This window comes from Lactuca virosa, chromosome 4 (genome assembly GCF_052849685.1).
Source record: "Lactuca virosa cultivar CGN04683 chromosome 4, Lactuca_virosa_CGN04683_v6, whole genome shotgun sequence".
In the NCBI taxonomy this organism is placed as follows: domain Eukaryota; kingdom Viridiplantae; phylum Streptophyta; class Magnoliopsida; order Asterales; family Asteraceae; genus Lactuca; species Lactuca virosa.
In genome coordinates this window covers 102125841-102146284 of record NC_136429.1, presented here as the reverse complement: position 1 = coordinate 102146284, position 20444 = coordinate 102125841, and the positions used below count along the sequence as shown (strand labels likewise).

The 20444-nt window shown below is 35.0% G+C and overlaps 1 pseudogene; it reads left to right on the top strand.

Moving 5' to 3' along the window:
- The first annotated feature begins 2793 nt into the window (after positions 1-2793).
- Positions 2794-17832, top strand: LOC145104842 (transcription termination factor MTERF8, chloroplastic pseudogene; annotated as a pseudogene).
- Positions 17833-20444: the final 2612 nt, after the last annotated feature.

Below are 20444 nucleotides of genomic sequence, written 5' to 3'. Positions count from 1 at the left end.
TATTATATTATTATATTATTATATATATATATATATATATATATATATATATATATATATATATATATATTCAAATCACATAATTTTTTTTATTAGAAAAATAAGGAATTTTTTATATATATGTTTTTTTTAATGAACCAACATAATTAATCATTAGTTGAGTTAAAAATAAGACGACTCATAAAAAAAAATTCTCAAAAGAAAATATATTCATGATTTATATTTCAGTAAATTAAGCAAAAAAATTATTTTATAATAATTTTTAATGAATAACAATGAAATTTATATAAAAATAAATCACAAAGATGTTTTTTCGAAAACTTTCCTTTTATGAATTATATTACTTTTGATATATATATATATATATATATATATATATATATATATATATATATATATATAACGTGTGTGAATGGGATATGAAAGAGGTTAAAATAAAAGAGAAAGAGGATGGAGTGGTGGTTGGGTGTAAGAACGAAACGTGGCCACCATAATGGGATTCGCTGCAGGAGCACCCACTCCATTGGCCCCACCGGCTGCTGCTACTGCTTTTAATGACCGCATCACAGCCGACTCCCACCTTCTGTCAGCCGTCGTAATCCACCTACTCAACATTATTACTTTACTCAATATTATTCTTATTTATTAATAAACTATATTAATATTAGATTTGTCTGCATTAACCCTTTTAGTTTTTAGGTGTATTAAAAAATCAACTATTTAGTTCTTATTAACTTAAATCCAGACGGAAACTACACGGTCAACACCATGAGACAAAAGATAGACTCCTCTGTAAACCCTCACACTGAATAGTAATCTTTTTGGAAACGACAAATATATTGAAAAATAAAAAAAGAAAAACAAGCACTCGCAAGCAAGAAGCTAAAACGATGTAGGAATACAAGTACAAGTAGAAAAGTAAAGATAATAAGTATTAGATAAAGAAACATAACTACGAAAAAAAGTGAGAGAAAGGTGAAATACACCAATCGGTCCACGCTCCGCATCCACAATTGCTTCTATACTTATACCAGACATAGGATGATGAAATGATGTTGTCCGCAGTTTTTGTCGGTGGTGCAACAATTTTCTTAAAAATTTTGTCATTCCTGGCCAACCAAATATTCCACAGAAGACAATAGAACACCAAGTTTAAAATCTCTTTTTTTCTAGGGCAGTTTCCCCAAATAACTGCATAATCAATAATTCTTTAACATTCAAGAATCTTCTCCTTTGTATTCCACACCATTTAAGGATCCAATATTGTACCTCCCGAGTATAATCACAAGTAATGAGCAGATGATCTGTTGATTCATTCTCCTTGTTGCATAAAGGGCAAGTAATTTTTGTAGTGTTAACACCCCTGATCATCAAAGCATCAACCACAGGGATTCTAGCCAATGAAGCTCTCCAAATAAAGCATCTTACTTTCAAAGGTATCAGTTTTGACCAACAGATGGATATACCTTTATACATAATCAATTTAGATTCCAGCAACCTCCTCATGACATTGACGGTGTATTCCCCATTAGGGTTCAGAGTGAATTCAAAACCATATTTGGAAGATTTCACAACTGTCAACATTCCAATATCCTTGTACAATTGTAGAAGTTCATTAGTCTCGATATCGCCCATCGACTCAAACTTCCACATCCATGAGAAGCCATTGCTAGATAGTCGGTCCTCCAGAGCACAACATTTTACTGTTTCTAACGAGTACAAATTAGGGAATTTTTTTTTGAAAAGAAGTATCGCCACACCACACTGAATAGTAATCAACTGGGTAAAAGCAATTCCTTTAAAAGTTAAATACTTTGTCTGGAGAACATTAATGGATAGGTTGTCGGTGGCAACAAACTTGATGAACAGGGGCATTAGTATGGCAAACACAAATTTCCCTTTGTGCAATGACGAACAAGAAACAGGCGATCATCTATTTGTTAAATATCCAATAGCAATCGAGGCAAGATCTTGGATCTTTAAATGGTGTAATATTCCAACAACTAACTTTGACACAATTACTGAATTCCTCAATTTCGCAGCTACATGGGGAATTGTCCAATAAAAATGGAAAGATTCAAGGTGGTGCTCTATGGGATGCTTTGGTTTACGTGGCTGGCCAGAAACAACTCCATATTTAAGACGTTGAAACCGATACCAACTATGATTGTGGACGAGGTGATATCACAAACATATGCTTGGTTCAAATATAGAAATTCGGAGTTGAACCGTAGGTGGCTAGACTGGAGTATCTCTCCATTTTGTTAAAACTTTGCATTTTCTTCTGTAACATGCCCACAAATAGTTGCTTGCTACTTGTGTTGGACTTTTTATATATAATATTCGTCATTTCCAAAAAACGACAGCATGAGTTGCATCAGACACCGCCGATTCATTCACCATGTACCGATTCATCATTAAAAACGACAGCATGAGTAATTCACCAAAAAATCAATTTCAATAAAATCAAAAGTCAATTCAGAGAAGGGAATTTACCCAAGAACAAAACCTACATCACTAAATTGGAACTCTTGGCACGTCGATCCAATGTAACGATTTTCAACCACCCCCACCCTTGAAGTGGATTTAGGTTAGTCTATATGTCTCTGTCTCTTTTATTTTCATGAACACCTTCTCGCCTTCAAAATCTTCAATTCCTTTTTCGCTTTTGTCTCACAGGAACTTCACTGTTTGCCCTCTTCCTTGAAATGAGTATAAGCATAAAAAGGAACCGACACTATTTTGAAGAATCACAGTTGATCCTCCATTGTCCAACCATTGTGAATTTTGAAAATCGAGTTTTTCTTGAATATGAGTGTGGGAGATAAGGTTGCGACAACTACTACGTTACTGAAGATGCCTTTCATTTTAGCGTACTCCGTTGACCATTATACTAATCACGGTGACTTCTTCAGACCATTCTTTTGGGTTAACCGATGAAGAGGTTGTGTATCCAAGTTTGTTTAGTGCTATCCGTGAGAGGAAATTACAACCTAGAATCGAATTTCTTAAGCAATGCAGGTTCAGTTCCAATGATATCTAGAAATTTTGATTGAAACCCATCTTTTGCTAAGCATGTCATTTGATGATAATATTGCATATAAATTATGTAATATCCTGTTTCCTGTCTTTTCTTATTTCAGATCCGAGGGCCGGAAATCGATTGTGTAAAGACTTTGATACTTAAAGAGGTAATGTTTAGACCTTTGGATGGAGGTAATGATGGAGGCGAGATCATAACTTTTGAATTGTGTTTTGGGCCGAAGGGTAGAAAAGGGAAAGTAACAGACTGGGGTCTTGCATGAAATATGGATTTTTGTTCGAGAAGTTTTTAGTCCAAGATATCTAGATAATATTGTGAGGCTCTTCAATACTTTTCTGTGGATATAAAGATTGTCGGAAACGGAGCTGAAACAAAGAGGTTATGACCGTTATAAGTTAGGAAGGTTTTTGGGTTCAGCCGAGTACGCTGGGCGTACGAGGTGTACAATGGGCATACTAGGCAAGGCTGGTCGCGGAGGATCAACCTGGTACGCTGGGCGCACGCGATCAGAACCCAAACCCTAATTTCAGGGTTTTAGCCCTATTTAAGCTCCTTAACTCCCCCTAACCATTTCCATTCTCAGCCTCCACATATCCAACATCCTCCCTTGACGTCACAACTAGCAAATTTAGGGTTGAGATGGTGATTCATGTACATAAATTTCCTCTATGTAACCTTGCAACATCAAATTAGTGAAATTCAAACTACAATGTTATTTGAATGCATATGTACATACATTGAGAATCAAGTTGAAATAGCCTCTTGCAAGCCCAAAAACTTGATCCAATAACTAAACCCAATAAGTTATGGGCTTTGGCCCAAGAATTCTTGGCCCAAACACCCTAGGATGAAAACCCTTTTCTTTGGGCCTTATTGGACCGAAAACCCTTTTATTGGGCCAAATCAAGCCCAAAAGCCCATACACACATCAAAACCGCAAACCCTTTATGGAGTTAGGGTGTTTTCGGCCACCATAAAACCTAAAACCCCCTTGGGTGGCCACTATGGCCGAAAACCCTATAGGTTTCGGTTGGAAGTAGACAAAAAAAAAAAAAAATACCAAAAAGGTAGTGACACCTCATCTTTACCCCACAAATCTCAATGCTATTAGATAGCATACACCCATGCCCATGTACTATTACCCATCATGTTTCTAAGCCTATTTCCCATCAAGCATCAAGATGTCAACCAATCCCCCCATTTAAGGGAGTGATCGGCCGCAAACACCCCTCACAACCTCACAAATTCATTTCCACTCACTTAACTCTCAAGAACTCCTCTCATTTTCTCTCAAATTTTCGTGAACCACCTTCAATAGAAGTTACATCTTCAAGTAAATGTTGATAACATCTTTGTGATATAAAAGTTTTGTGGTCATGATTGTACACTCAAAAATGGCGAAAATATGAGTTTTGTGCTCAAACATGTTTAACTCTTGGACATATGCATTTTCAACTCTTATACTTTACACAATATTTGAATATAATAAATCTCAAGGTTATTATATGTGTTTTTTTAAAAATTGTGACTCATTAGAGTCACAAAAAAATAGAATATTTTGTGTTACAAAACTTTCAAACCGATTATGGTGTGTTAAACAAACTACAAAGCACAATTATTTTGCTAATAATAATTCTATTAGTAAAATAGTCGTAACTATGTTGTCACTATTTTGAGGGCTTAAAACCTAAGATATTATGCTATTTTCACAACATAAGTTACAATTAGACATGTTCACTAAGGATTATTTATAAAAAGTATTATAAATAATCTAACCAAAATGGTATACAAAACAGAATTTATGACAGAAAAATTCGCGTGTCATAATCTGCCTATCATGAAGCTTTCAAAGCATGAGGAATAAACTGTATGTCATAAAATCTGTAAATCGCGTGTCATAAAACTTCAGTCATAAATTCACACTAGTAATGTCATTTTCATTATTCAATAATGGGAGTCAAAGTTCGCGTAAATCCGTTAAGGCTCTAGTGACACACTATCTTCACCGTACCTACCTAGAGTACATTTTAAGTCCTGCATTATAACCAGAGTCTCCTGGAGGGAGAGCGAGAAAGCTGTGTATAGATCTATACAGGATTGACAATCCCACACCTGAGCTGTTCGCTACAGCTAGACGGGCCAGTATAGGGTGACAAATATCTTACCAATTCAGACGCCTGAAGAACGTCGTACAGGCATAACAGTCACATTAGCATGGTTATAATAACTCACTTAGGGATTAACAATACTATCTTGGTTAACGTGAAGCTTACACTTCATCGGTTTTATAAATTATAAAACTACATACTACTTTTCAATATACTAATTCGGTCTTAGAATTTAAGACTACAACTTTTCATACATCAGAAAAATATGGGATTTTCTGGGAACTTATACTTACAAGATACACAGTACATGCATGCATACATTTTTAGTCTTTGGTACAAGACATTCAATCATTTTTTTATAGAAAATATCGGATTTTCTGGAAATATACAATACTTTTCAAACAAAGCAGATACAAACCGTTTTCATACAAAAATGCTTATGAACTCACCAACTTTATAGTTGACGCTTTTCAAAATGACTTGTATTCTCAGGTAACCAGTAAGCAGGTACATAAGTCATCGGGAACTGGATTTTTGTTGGATTCTGGATTTGTTACTTTTCAGTTAATGATGTGTAAACTTTGAACAAATACACTTTGTAACAATGTAAGATTTTATCTCTTAATGTATGTTGTGTGGGTTGCTATGTCCAATTAGATTCAATTGTTATGATACTATACAATGACGTCATCCGCTCCCGGACGTTTCCGCCGTCCTGGTTCGGGGGTGTGACACTTGAAACCCGAACCCTAGTTTGATACTTGTGAGCTAAAGAAGGTGTTTTTGAGTGCTTTGGAGTGTTCTTGGTGCATCTTGGAGAAGAATGAGCTCATTGGAGAAGTGTTGGTTGCATTGGAGCTTGTGAATTCATACCTTGTTCACCTTGATCTTTCTTCTGGAGGTATAAAGCTTTAATCTGGATGATGCATTTGTTAGATCTAGCTAGTTTTGGGCGTTATGAGATTTTGGTCACTTTAGTGCATCAAGTTTAGATCTTGAAAGTTTGTGACCTTGTTATGGATAAAGTTGGAAACTTTACCCATATAAACATCATATTGATTCAGATATGAAGGTTGGAGACTTGGACGTAATGGATTAAGTTGAGAAAGATGCACTTTTGGTCCCTTTGAGACTTAAAGACTAGATCTTGGTTGTTTAGACCATCTTAATGGGTAAAGTTGGAAACTTTATCCATTATGGAGCTATTAGGAACCATAAAAATGTGATCTTGGTCCTTCTATCCCTTCTATACAAGAGTTGTGATGTCTTAATAGATTAATAAGTTAGGGTTTTAGCTTTTGGACCTTTTCTAGCTATGGAAAGTCATAAAGGTGGAAACTTTATGACTTAAGTCGATGCTTTGAGTCTAGATCTGAACTCTAGACAAAAGACCTAAAGGGATTAAGTTCTTAAGGAAGGAGTGGGATCAGGCGGGATACGCTAGGCATACGTTGAGTACGTCGGGCGTACGTTGAGTACGCCGGGCGTACTCAACAGCCTTGGACTTTGACTTTCGTTGACCGTTGACTTTTGACCAAGTTTGACCTTGGGTCAAACTTGTGGATTTTGGAATATTAATTAAGATACTGTCTGGTTTTGGTGTTAGTGGATTTGCGAGTGCAAGAAATACATAAAAGGGATCATATCGTAGTGTTTCAGATTTCTTCGATTCAGGTGAGTTTTTCCTCACTATACATGTGGGTCGAAGGCACCAATGCTGACCTACTAGGTTATGTATCATGGTATATATGATGTCGTTACGCTGTGGTGATCTGTTAGATCTGTATCATGGTATATAGGATGTTGTTGTGCTATAGTGATCTACTAGATATGTGTATATATCCTTATATGATAGGATGTTGTAGTAGTAGTATATTGGTTATCATCTAGTGGAGTGCCCTAGGGGTTGTATGTAGTCATGTAGGCTAGCTTGAGAACTCTTGATCTAGGCTTTCTTGCATATTCCTTGTTTGGTTGTGGCTCTAAAGTAGGATCATCTGTTCGGGTGGCCATCTCACCTCTGGTTACTTATGGTTACACATTTCATGGAGGTTAGCTGGTAGCAGGATAGTGTGTTGTGAGAGGACTAGTAGACGATAGTGTATTGTATGATTGATGTTTTCCTCTATTATGTGCTTACTTGATCCTTGATTGTTTGTATGTCGACATATGGTGGTAGTGGGTTGAGGCGGTCCTGCTTTGTGCTGAAGCCAACAAACCTGGGAGCAAGCAAGACATAAGTTATGGGCCCGAAAGGCAAGCCATACTTATGCTGTGGACTCGGGAGCAAACCAGACATAACACTACAAGAAAAACACGATATTGCTAGGGAAGGTTACTATGGAACGTATTTTCGTTGTTAATCTGCAAGGGATCGTGCTATGGAATGTCGTTCCATAGCAATGTTGCTACCACATTGTCTACGAATTTTATTTCTGGTAGCGAGAGTGGGAGTTGCTAGGGAAAATGCTACCAACTCCATATCCGTTGGTATTATGCTACCGATAATGCTACGGAACAAAAATTTGTAGCAATTTTCCAACGACATTTGTTACCAAATCACTTTCCGTTGTACTGCTGCTATGGAATTCATCATCGTGGTTACTATCCAACGGAGTTTGTGACGGAAACCAATTCCATAGTTGAATTGCTACGAAGGTACCATTCGTAGGTATTTGCTAGGGAATTCTGCTATGGAATATGATTTCGTTTGCTTGTTTTGCTATGGAACAAAACGCATAGCTAATTTGTGATGGCATTTGTTGGGATGTTGTATGCTTAATTAATCTTCTTATACTATGGATGAATTATTATTATGATCAATGGAATTTGTAAGATATGGTTTGAATGAAATGTTTTTGAATTGGTAATATGTGGCATAAACTAATGGATAAAAAATGTAAAAACGAATTATAAAGTAGATATTGCTGGCAAGCAGACTCGAACTTAAGCTTATGCTAGAAAATGGCGCGGTTAAGCCAGTTGTGCTAATCAAGTTGTGTATAATTTCTTGAAGACATAGTATATAATGAATAATTAACAACAAATTCATTACAAAGTTATTTTTAATTACATTAACCGGGCATGTTAAAGTATATATAATCTATGTAGATTAATTTTCCTTAATAACGAATTCATTACAAACTTATTTTTAATTACATTAACTATACTTCATCACAAAAATAACATGTGTTTTACGTATACTTCATCCTACTCAAACAACAAAGCAAGCAAAATGACTAAAATGCCCTTTTAACATAACAATGTAAACACAAAACCAAAATAAAATTATAGTGGTACTATACAACTTCATATACAATACAATAAGAACACTAATATTCAATGTCCATTCTATTATGAACCATTAATATTTTTAAGAAATATACAAAACCTACCATACTCTACATACCAACGACAAACCATGCAATATCTTTGTCGATCCTCATCCTCTTCATGGCCTATTGTGAATGCACCTTTAACAGAATGACGCGGGTCTTCACATTGGAAAGTGATGTTATTCGTTGTAAGTCTGTGAACAACATCAACAGACCGCAACAACTCTTTGGCACTATCAACAACACCCGCTACTCCCCATCATCCGGAACTGCCCAGCCAAAATAGGCATCAAGTAATTGTAAACCTACACATTAAAATATCCATCAATTAATCCAATGTACCATTTTCAATAAAACAGTAAATATTATACAACACAACACAACTAAATACTAACCCCAAACTACAAACATGCCTTAATTAACTATATATATAATTTAATTTACATATATACCATATATACATACCTTCATCACATTGATGAGGCCCTCTTGAAATGTAGATCATTCCAATCTAATAAATTGCCTCAAGATGATCTTCATCCGCTGCTTGTCTCAACAAAGTCATTCCTAAATCAAATTTGCCATAATAAAAGCACTCATCCTGTTGACAGAATAACAATATCAATATATAACATCAATGACACTAAATATTAATAAATGGTATAGATTACATATAATTACTGAAACTACACATACAATTCCTTGTTTGAACATGGCTTCAATGTTATTATGCAATGCACATGTGCGTATAAATGAATCAGCTTTCAGATTTTTGGGACCAATTCCTTCAAACATGTCAATGCATGCTGTTCTGTACACTTGAGGATCACCCCCTGCTTCATACATCTTCTTTGAACTTCAAAAATTTAAATACACAGTAAATAACAAACAAATAAGGTTTTATTTCATAAAATATATATTCATTAGTTGATGTTTATTGAGAATTACCAAAGTCTTGCAGAGACGATGTCTTTCGCAGATTTTGACCCTAATACTACAAATATCCGACTCAAAAGCTCTAGTGGGAGATCATCTAACGAACGGCGACTTCTAGTATTCGACATTCTACTCACAAAATACACATTGGAGTAGTTGATTTCAATTTTTTTTAAAAATTAAGCGTAACTATGAAAAACAGTGTAACAGGGTATGGAAAAAAACTTACTTTATGCTGATCTGGTCGAGAGGAGTACAGGAGTCTCTATTATCAGAGAAAATCGTTTTTGAGAACGATTATCCTTCGACGATTTGGGGGTTTTAGTGTTTGTATGCAGATTTATCGTCTAGAAAAGTTGAAATGTTCCGAATGGTTGAAGAACTGGAACGCCGGCGTGACGTCAGAGGTATGATGGCGCCTTAACAATTTAGAGTGTAAAAAGACCAAACTGCCCCTGAAATCATTCAAAATATTTGAATACTAAGGGTATTTGTGTCAAAACACATATTCAAATATTATAGCCTTTTATAGCTAGGTAATATTGGACTTTTGATTGTTGAAATGAAAAAAGACAAAAATAACATATATATCATAATCCATAATGTAATACATTTATATTAACATTTCACCAAATTACTAGTATATATTCATGTAGTAATATACATATTAAAAGTGGAACAAGATTTTAACAGTAAACTTATTTACTTTATATTTTAGACACAATAGTTTTCTTTTCTTGCCACTTTTAGTCCCTATGTTTATAGTAACTTTTTTACTTTGATTTTAGCCACAATACTTTTTCTTTGTTGCCACTTTTAGTCCCTATGTTTATTCCTTTACAATTTTACCCTATGCAAAGCATGGGTTCTCCACTAGTTGATATTAAACCAAATTACCAAGTCCAAAATAAAATACATGTTTGTTTATGCCTTTACAATTGTATTTTATATGTATTTAATACAAGGAAAGAACAAACATTTGCTACATACAACTATAATCACAATACAATATAAACACTAATATTAAAAGTCCAAAATACATTATTCAAACATTATTTAAACATCATTCAAACATCATTACAAACTTTAACTCTTTTAGTCCCTTATTAACAACACAACATATTTACTAATCAAGTAACAACATCAAATAATTACTTATCAAGTAAATTACTATATATTCGTATATTAAACCAAAAGAATCTACAAAGCATTACTTGTCATAATATGAAAGTACATATCAACAAACTACTCATAAATTATACCAAACTCCCTAGAAAACCTAACGAAACAAGCATCCCATAAACAAATGTCACACATAAACACCCATTTGTATCCATTCACAAAAGCGTCTGACACACTACCTACAGACTTATGCAATGCACAAGATCTATGGAAGCCATGGAAGTGTACATGTTTCCTCCCTTCCCTATTTAAGTGGAGATGAACCTTAGAACAAGTTGCTCTAAGATTCCACTTACCTTTTGCTCTGCGGTAAGCATTGTTCAACATGTCCAAAGCTTCATGCTTCCTATGTCTCCCTTCAGCTATCAGCATCATTCCCAGCACAAATGTTGAATCCAAATGTCCCAATGCAGATGCTTCTTCAAGCATCGTTTTCCCTTCATGTTCAGCTTCTAAGAAAAATAACTTCATCTGAAAAAAACATTAAACACATAATTTCTAGTTAAAGTTATGCAAAACAAGTAACAGATTTATTACTACTATGCATATATACAACAACGTACCAATCCATTCCTGAATAGAATATTTGGGTTTCTCATCTCTATGCATTTATTGACAACTGTATGTTTATGGTTAGAGCAAACACGAAATCGTAATCCATCTAACTCCATATGTTTATATACTTCATCCGTTTTTCCTGCCTCGTTGAAGAATCTGCAACTACAAACGAAACACAATATTCGCTTGATAATGTAAAGACAACTCAAATACACTTGTGAAATAGAATGATCAAAGGCAAAACTTACACACTCTTCATCCGGAAAGCCTCGACTGCTGAAATTTTTGCCAAGTCGACTATTATTTTCTCCATCACTTCAAATGGCATGTCTGATAGCGATTTCGTTTGATTTCTTGATTAAATCTTAGATGAAGTACTGGCTTCCATAATAATAAACATTCACTAAGATAACGATTCTGCGAAATTGATTTTAGGGTTTTTTGTCTGTCGGAATTTTTAAGTTGGGGATGTTTCAAAGTGACTGAATTTCGGAGTGAAGAACTGAAACAACGTGTTTCGTCGGAAAACATTATGGCGCCTAGAAGATGTTCCATTACAAAATGACCAAATTATCCTAATAAATACAATGACTCGTATTTAATTATTGAGGGTAGTTTTGCAAAAACTCATATTTAAAAGAAAAATCAATTTCTATTTTAATTAATCAAGGTTGTAAAAATTGCTCGTCGGTAGATCGACGGCCGACTGACGATAAACGATTAATCAGACTCAGCAGGGATTAATCGGGGACCCTAAATTATTAATAAAATTATTTAAAAAATTAATATTCCCTACAAAATTAAGTATTTGAAAATTTTAAATTTTAATACACAACCGGCACAAATGATATATGTTGACCAATGGCCCATATATCCTCCATATGTCAACCATGGACTCCATAAGCAACTACCATGTTGACCAATGGCCCATATGTCAACCATGAACACCATACACAACAACCATGTTGACCAATGGCCCATATGTCATCCATATGTCAACCATGGACACTATAAGCAACTACCATGTTGACCAATGGCCCATATATCATCCATATGTCAACCATGGACACCTTAAGCAACTACCATGTTGACCAATGGCCCATATGTCATCCATATGTCAACCATGGACACCTTAAGCAACTACCATGTTGACCAATGGCCCATATGTCAACCATGGACACCATAAGCAACAACCATGTTGACCAATGGCCCATATGTCATCCATATGTCAACCATGGACACCATAAGCAACTACCATGTTGACCAATGGCCCATATGTCATCCGTATGTCAACCATGGACACCATAAGCAACAACCATGTTGACCAATGGCCCATATGTCATCCATATGTCAACCATAGACACCTTAAGCAACTACCATGTTGACTAATGGCCCATATGTCAACCATGGACACCATAAGCAACAATTATGTTGACCAATGGCACATATTTCATCCATATGTCAACCATGGACACCATAAGCAACAACCATGTTGACCAATGGCCCATATGTCATCCATATGTCAACCATGGACACCTTAAGCAACTACCATGTTGAACAATGGCCCATATGTCAACCATGGACACCATAAGCAACAACCATGTTGACCAATGGCCCATATGTCATCCGTATGTCAACCATGGACACCATAAGCAACAACCATGTTGACCAATGGCCCATATGTCATCCATATGTCAACCATTGACACCATAAGCAACAACCATGTTGACCAATGGCCCATATGTCATCCATATGTCAACCATGGACACCTTAAGCAACTACCATGTTGACCAATGGCCCATATGTCAACCATGGACACCATAAGCAACAACCATGTTGACCAATGGCCCATATGTCAACCATGGACACTATAAGAAACAACCATGTTGTCCAATGGCCCATATGTCATCCATATGTCAACCATGGACACCATAATCAACAACCATGTTGACCAATGGCCCATATGTCATCCATATGTCAACCATGGACACCTTAAGCAACTACCATGTTGACCAATGGCCCATATGTCAACCATGGACACCATAAGCAACAACCATGTTGACCAATGGCCCATATGTCATCCATATGTCAACCATGGACACCATAAGAAACAACCATGTTGACCAATGGACCATATGTCATCCATATGTCAACCATGGACATCTTAAGCAACTACCATGTTGAACAATGGCCCATATGTCATCCATAAGTCAACCATGGACACCATAAGCAACAACCATGTTGACCAATGGCCCATATGTCATCCATATGTCAAACATGGACACCATAAGCAACAACCATGTTGACCAATGGCCCATATGTCATCCATATGTCAACCATGGACACCTTAAGCAACTACCATGTTGACCAATGGCCCATATGTCAACCATGGACACCATAAGCAACTACCATGTTGACCAATGGCCATTACCATGTGGACCAATTAACCATACGTCATCCATGGACACAATAAGCCACTACCATATATATTGACATGACCCGTACGTCTTTTGTATATAAATTTCGGTTTAAACAGAAAAGCATAAAGACGTATAGTTTATTAATGTTTAGTCCTCGTATATAATTTTAAGTTAAAATTATACTATGAACACATCGTTACTCTATGTTCTTTCTTGACGTTATTTATATGGATATACCCTATCTATCAATTTGTAGCTACTCTAAATAAATTTGAATTACTAAATATTTAGCGGTAATTAGCACAGTTCGAATTTTTTTATTAGCGGAGGTTCAAAGTATTTCACAATTCGTTTCCCTCCAACCTACACACGTTTATGCTGCATATTAGGGTAATTAATTACCGATTAGAAATAGGATTTACATTTTCTGTAATCATCATCTCCGGCGGCTTATTGATCGAAATTTTTGTTCGTTATACGTTTGTGCACTGACTTTGGCGATATAGGTTGTTACTCATCTAAAATTTATATTTATTTAATTTAGTGTTGTCGTGATGATCGATCATTTTTTGTTGTCTGATCATATCCTCATGTAAATTGGTTTTGATTGTATTCAATAGTTTGCATGCAAAGTAATGCCTTCATATATAATTTATTTTTATTATTTGTGTCAGAAAGATGTCGACCTCGAAAGCAAAAGGAGCATCCGGTGTGAAGCCAACTAAATTCATTGCACCACAAGTTATGAAACGCAACAGGATTTCTGCTGCAAAATTCCTAAACATACAGTTACAAGATGAAGAAATCGACTTGCCAATACCAACAACCACATCCAAAGCACCTATAACATCTACCAACAAAACCCCTAAACCTATATCATTAACATCACCCATGACTACCACTTCCTCGACATCACTTAAAACATCCACACCCTCCTTAGAAAAAACATTTAAAACTTCAGAAACTGGAACAATACAATCGTCAACACGAACATCAATAACGAAAACTTCAGAACCTACATTATCTAAACCATCCTCAACACCAACACCCACTACCACATCATCAACACCTATATCTACTACCACAACCTCAAAACCTGCATCTACACTATCATCCTCCACAACTACAATAACTACCACACCCTCCTTAAGTAAAGGAACTACCACATCCTCAAAATATACATTTATCCCAACACCTACCCCAGAATATACCCCATCAACAACACCTATCCCAGAATCTACCCCATCACCAACACAACCACCCGTGAATGGATCTGTAGTGGAAAGTGTAGAAGGTGAAAACAATTCCTCTGAAGATTGTGGACCAGATGGACGTTTTAATGTTTATGTTTGGAAAAATACGTGAGTTACCAATTCAAATCTTAATTACAACTTTTTTTATGTATTAAATTTTGGTTTACACCTACATATCAATTCATAACTAAACACATCACATGATTACTTGCAGGCTAATGCCACCAGACCCTTGTGCACACGTTATTAGTCAGTCCTTTAAACAAAGAGTAGATCCAGAAGGGTACGCTTGGGCAGAAGTAAGCAAAGAAATGCGCGAATTATATTGGGAGGAGTTTCAGGTAACTATAAGTCATAAATTGTTGTTTGGTAAACATTTACACTTCAACTTATATTTATATTGTTAATGTGTAGAAAAACTGTTGTTGGGATGAGACAATAGACTCGCTGGTGAGGCAAGCTTGGGCAAGGAAAGCGGCACAAAGTTATGGTCAATATCTCTTCAACATGAGGAGCCCAAAAAGAAACAAACATGGCTTTAAACCAGCTCATATTCCATAGGAAGTCTGGAACTCCTGGCAATTAAAATGGAATACAGAAGAATACAAGCTAAAATCTGAGCAGAACAAGAAGAATAAGCGTAACGGTGTGGCTGATGGAGTAGCAAAACCCACACATAACGCTGGATCCGCATGTCATTTGAAGATAGCTTCTGATTTGGTAATTTTTTAAATGGTACATCGTATCAATGTTTGCATATGTTTATATGTATATTTGACTTTTTATATGGTATTTATGTAGAAGAGGAAATTAGGACATGAGCCACCCCATAGTGAATTGTTCCTGTATACACACACTAAGAATCATGATGGAGTCACTTTCACAAATGAAAAAGATAGACAAATTCATGTAATATTCATTTCAGTTTAAATTAACTTTTATATTGTAGCTACTCCATAATATCATTCCTAAATTTGATATCTTTTAACTTATAATATTTTTATTTTGTAGGTGGCCTATACAGAAAAACGGGAAGAGTTGGAAGCTGAAGGTGTTGAATTTGAGGACAAGCTATTTTATGCTATTGTAGGTGGTCATGATAAAAAAAGAAGACTTTATGGATTAGGCTCTTTTGCAAAGGCGGTTCCCAATAGGAATTGTAAAACGGATGTAACTTACATTCCGGAAAAAAATGATGAAATAGAAGAAATGAGGGAGCTTGTTGCTAAACAACAACAGCAAAACGAAGAGCTTAAAGAAATGATGAACGTCCAACAAGAGGAAAACAAAGCAAGGGCCGGGCATCTTGAAAAACAACTTCAAACGGCATTGGATCTTATTAATGGCTTTACAAAACAACAAGAGTAGTAGGTTGATATATGTTTATTGAAGATTATATATTTTAGAGTAACAACTTTCTTTTTTCAATGTAATAAATAATTATTTTGTTATTTTATGATATGATGGTTATGATTTTTTTGTTTTTCATATATTACTACAAAATTATTTGGATATAATTTATAAATAAATTATCCATCGGTCCATATTGAATCTGGTATATAATATATACACCACTAAAATTGCTAGGGATTCATGACCATGAAATTTGCTAGGAAGTGATCAAACGGAATTTGCTAGGGATTCATGACCACGAAATTTGCTAGGGATTCATCACCACAGATTTAGCTAGGGATTCATCACCATAGATTTAGGTAGGGATTCATCACCATGGATTTTGCTAGGGATAAATCACCACAGATTTTGCTAGGGATTTATCACCACAGATTTTGCTAGGGATTAAATACAACGGAATTTGTGACGGAAGAACTACCACAAAATTTGTGATGGAAACCTACTACGGAATACACGACGGAATACCATCTACCACGGATTTCATTCTGTTGTCACAATTGCGACGAAATTATCGTTTCCGTTGCAAACCCCTCGCTACGGCGTTTTTAGGGACGAAAATAGGTCGTTGCAAATTCTGTCGCTATTCGTCTTTTGCAACGGAATTTCAGCTTTTCGCAACGGATTCCTTCCGTAGCAAAATCACGTTTTTCTTGTAGTGTAAGCTATTGGACCGAGAGGCAAACCAGATTGATGGTGTTGGCTCGGGAGTAAGCCAGACATGCGCTGTGGGCAGGTAGGCAAGCCAGACTCATGCTGAGGACTCATAGGTAATCCAGCCTGTTAGTTGTGGACCCATTATGCATGCTGTTATATGTTTATGTGGTGGTATTATGGGGGAACTCATTAAGCTTTGTGCTTACCCATTTGTTTTTGTTTTTCAAGTTTTATCGGTGATCATGGGTAGGTGAAGGCGGGATTGTGCACACTCATCAGTAGCATTGAGGATTTTGCGTTTTTTTTATTACTCTAATTTTCAATAAATGTATTTTGGAATAAACAGTTTTCTTAATAATGGATTTATAATTGGGAATTTTTACTCTAATAAAAATGAAAATTTTGGTTGTGAAAATGGGACGTTACAAATTAGTCCTTTTGCTCAAGATTAGGTATGAACATAGAGCCAAGGAGCTGGGTTTGGCAATGAGATGGGTGTACAGGACTAGTTGTAAGAATATGTAAGAGGTGATCAACCTATTCTAGAATTATGGGCTCACTTGTGAAGAAATTCTTGCAATAGGAAAGAAGCATCTACATGTATTTCAATATAATCATAAATCAATGAAACTAAAGCTAGATTACTTGAATCAGGAGATAGGTTATGAAGTTAAAGAGATGTTGGATTTTCATGTATTTCTTGGTTATGGGTTTGATGGAAGGATTAAGCACAGGTTTGAAGCTAGTGGCAAAAATTTAAGGGAATGGATGTCCATTAACAAGCTATTGAACATGTCCACTGCAAGGTTCTCTAAGAATGAAAAGAAGATACTTAATAGCAGAATTTGTGTGCTTAATCACTATCTGATTGTTATTGATAGAAAATGTATAGAATTAAAGTATTATTGTTTTTGGAGTAAGTTGAAATAGCAACCCACTTTTCATACTTATCCGAAATAGCAATGTATCATTTTTAATCAAAATTTGCAATTGAGATTATTCGCCTTTGGTTCTATTGTTTATGTGACTTGAACTTCGCTATCCTTTAGTTCTTGAGGCTTATTCTTGACGTTTGTTCTTGGGGATTACATACCATCTTTGGGACAAGGGAAAAAGCGTCCAACAAGTTGAAAAACCATTATACGTATGTTTATATTAACACAACACTAACCAGAATCATCCAACTCCCCATGATAACCTCTTACTTTCATTTTAAACACATAATAACCTTCTACTTTTACTTTTGACACATAACATCATATACTTTTACTTTGAACACATAACATCATCCTACATTTATTTTTAACACAACCATAATAGCATTGTACTTTCAATTTTAAGCAATGATGACAGCTTACTTTCATTTTTAACCTATAATTGCAGAAAAATTTCGTTTTTAACCCAAAATGACAACATACCCCCAAATGCAGAAAAGTTCCATTTTTAACCCAAATTGACAACCTACTTTCATTTTTAACCCACAATTGCAAAAAGGTTTTGTTTTTAACCCACAAATGCAAAAAAGTTGCATTTTTAACCCAGAATGACAACCTATTTTCATTTTTAACCCCCAATTGCAGAAAAGTTCCATTTTTAACGCAAAATAACATACAATTTTCATTTTAACCTACAATTATAGCAAAGTTATATTTTTTAACGCAAAATGACAACATACTTCTATTCTAACCCGCAGTTGCAGAAAAGTTTAATTTTTAACCCAAAATAACATACTATTTTCGTTTTTAACACTCAATGGCAACAAAGTTTAATTTTAACCCAAAATAATAGCATACTTCTGTTTTAACCCCTAATTTCAGAAAAGTTTCATTTTTAGGCACTAACTCCATTTTCATTAGTCATTTCTCCGAGTTTGATACTAGTACTACCTAGTTTGTACCTAGCATTAAGCGTATACCGTGGTAAAATATAGTGACTCAGGAGTTTCTTAACATGCTTCTTCTTCATCACATATAGGCTATGTGTGACATCCCCATCTTCGTAGCCAGAAAAGACCGATTTGTTTATGCTCATTTAAAACCAGATTATCCTTTTTGAAGAATAATATCGTGGAATTTATTCCCAAAAACATGACGATGATATTATCAAAGCATTTCCGAAGTAATGTATATTAAAACTTTAGGATGTCATCGTCAAATCAGTACATAAGCATAAACAGAAATAATACAGGCCTTACAAACATTTATTATTCTATTGGACTATAATCCAAAAATCTCTTATATGATCATCACACCTGTACTCTCATGCCACTACCTGTAATACAAGAAACTCAGTGGGTCTGGCTTGGGGTCCTGGTGAGCACATAGGGTTTTCAACCCACAATATCTGCTAGACGACTACATCATCTTTAAAGTCAAGGCCTCTCACCATCTATTTCATCTTTCATCTTTCATATCTCATCGTCTATATCATCTTTTATCTATCCAATCTCTACCCAATATATTTGTAGGTATAAAAATACATATACAATTTAAATCAAGTAAAACATGTATAAACCATTCAACTAGCATAGATATCAGGAATATAGATAATAGGCACATATTGTTGGATTAGGTGTGTAAGTCAATAACTAAATTTGTATATATTTAAATTGAAAGCAAAGTATTTTTCGGTTGCCCTCAAAACTAGTAATTGACTATACTGACTTTTGGAGAGAGAAGTTGATTTATTGAATTATTATATGATTAATAAATATCAATAAATAATTTGTTAATAATTATGAGATTAATATATTAATTATAAATAGTATTATTTAATTAATAATTAATTAGAATTAATTTTGGGATTAACTGGATTAATTAAAAAAATGTAAGGACGTAAGCTGTAATTGTTCAATAGTTGAACAAGAAGGTACTCCAAAACCTTCTTATGCCTTGGAAGGTTTTAGGAGGCAAATTTAGGGTTTCTATAACATTCTTTAAGGATAAATAGGGAGTTGGATAATTACCAAATTTGAAATATTAATATTATATCCAAATTAGGATTTCCAAGGCTCATTGTGTCAGCTATAATAGAGTCATTTGGCTCCTTATTTTCAACTAACACACATAGCAAAGTAATAGCTGAAAATCTCATCCCCTTTACTCTCTCCTCAAGTGTTCTAATTGCTAGGATTTGGGTAAAAACCATCATAGGCATTAGATTTCTGTTGCTTGCTTTCTAAGAGCTTTTTTCAGAAGGATTTGGTTAATTATTTGCAATAATAATAAAAAGGTATGTAAACCCTAATCCCTTGTAATTTTTTATTAGAGTAGGGTCTCCTTAGGGTTCTTGATGGTCATAGATTGTTGCTATCAATAGAGAAAACTTAGATCCAAATTGGTTGCATGTGAACTTAAGGGTTAAGTTTTTCCGCCACATGTTTTAATTATAACCTATAAAACCCATCACATATAAAATGTAGTTATATTAAATATTTCATATCTATGTGTAAGATGAAAGTGACTATGCACAAGCTTGTTAAAGTAATGACTCGAAACTCAGACAATGCTTCGCTTCTAGCAACTGACTTTTCCTTTGACGTA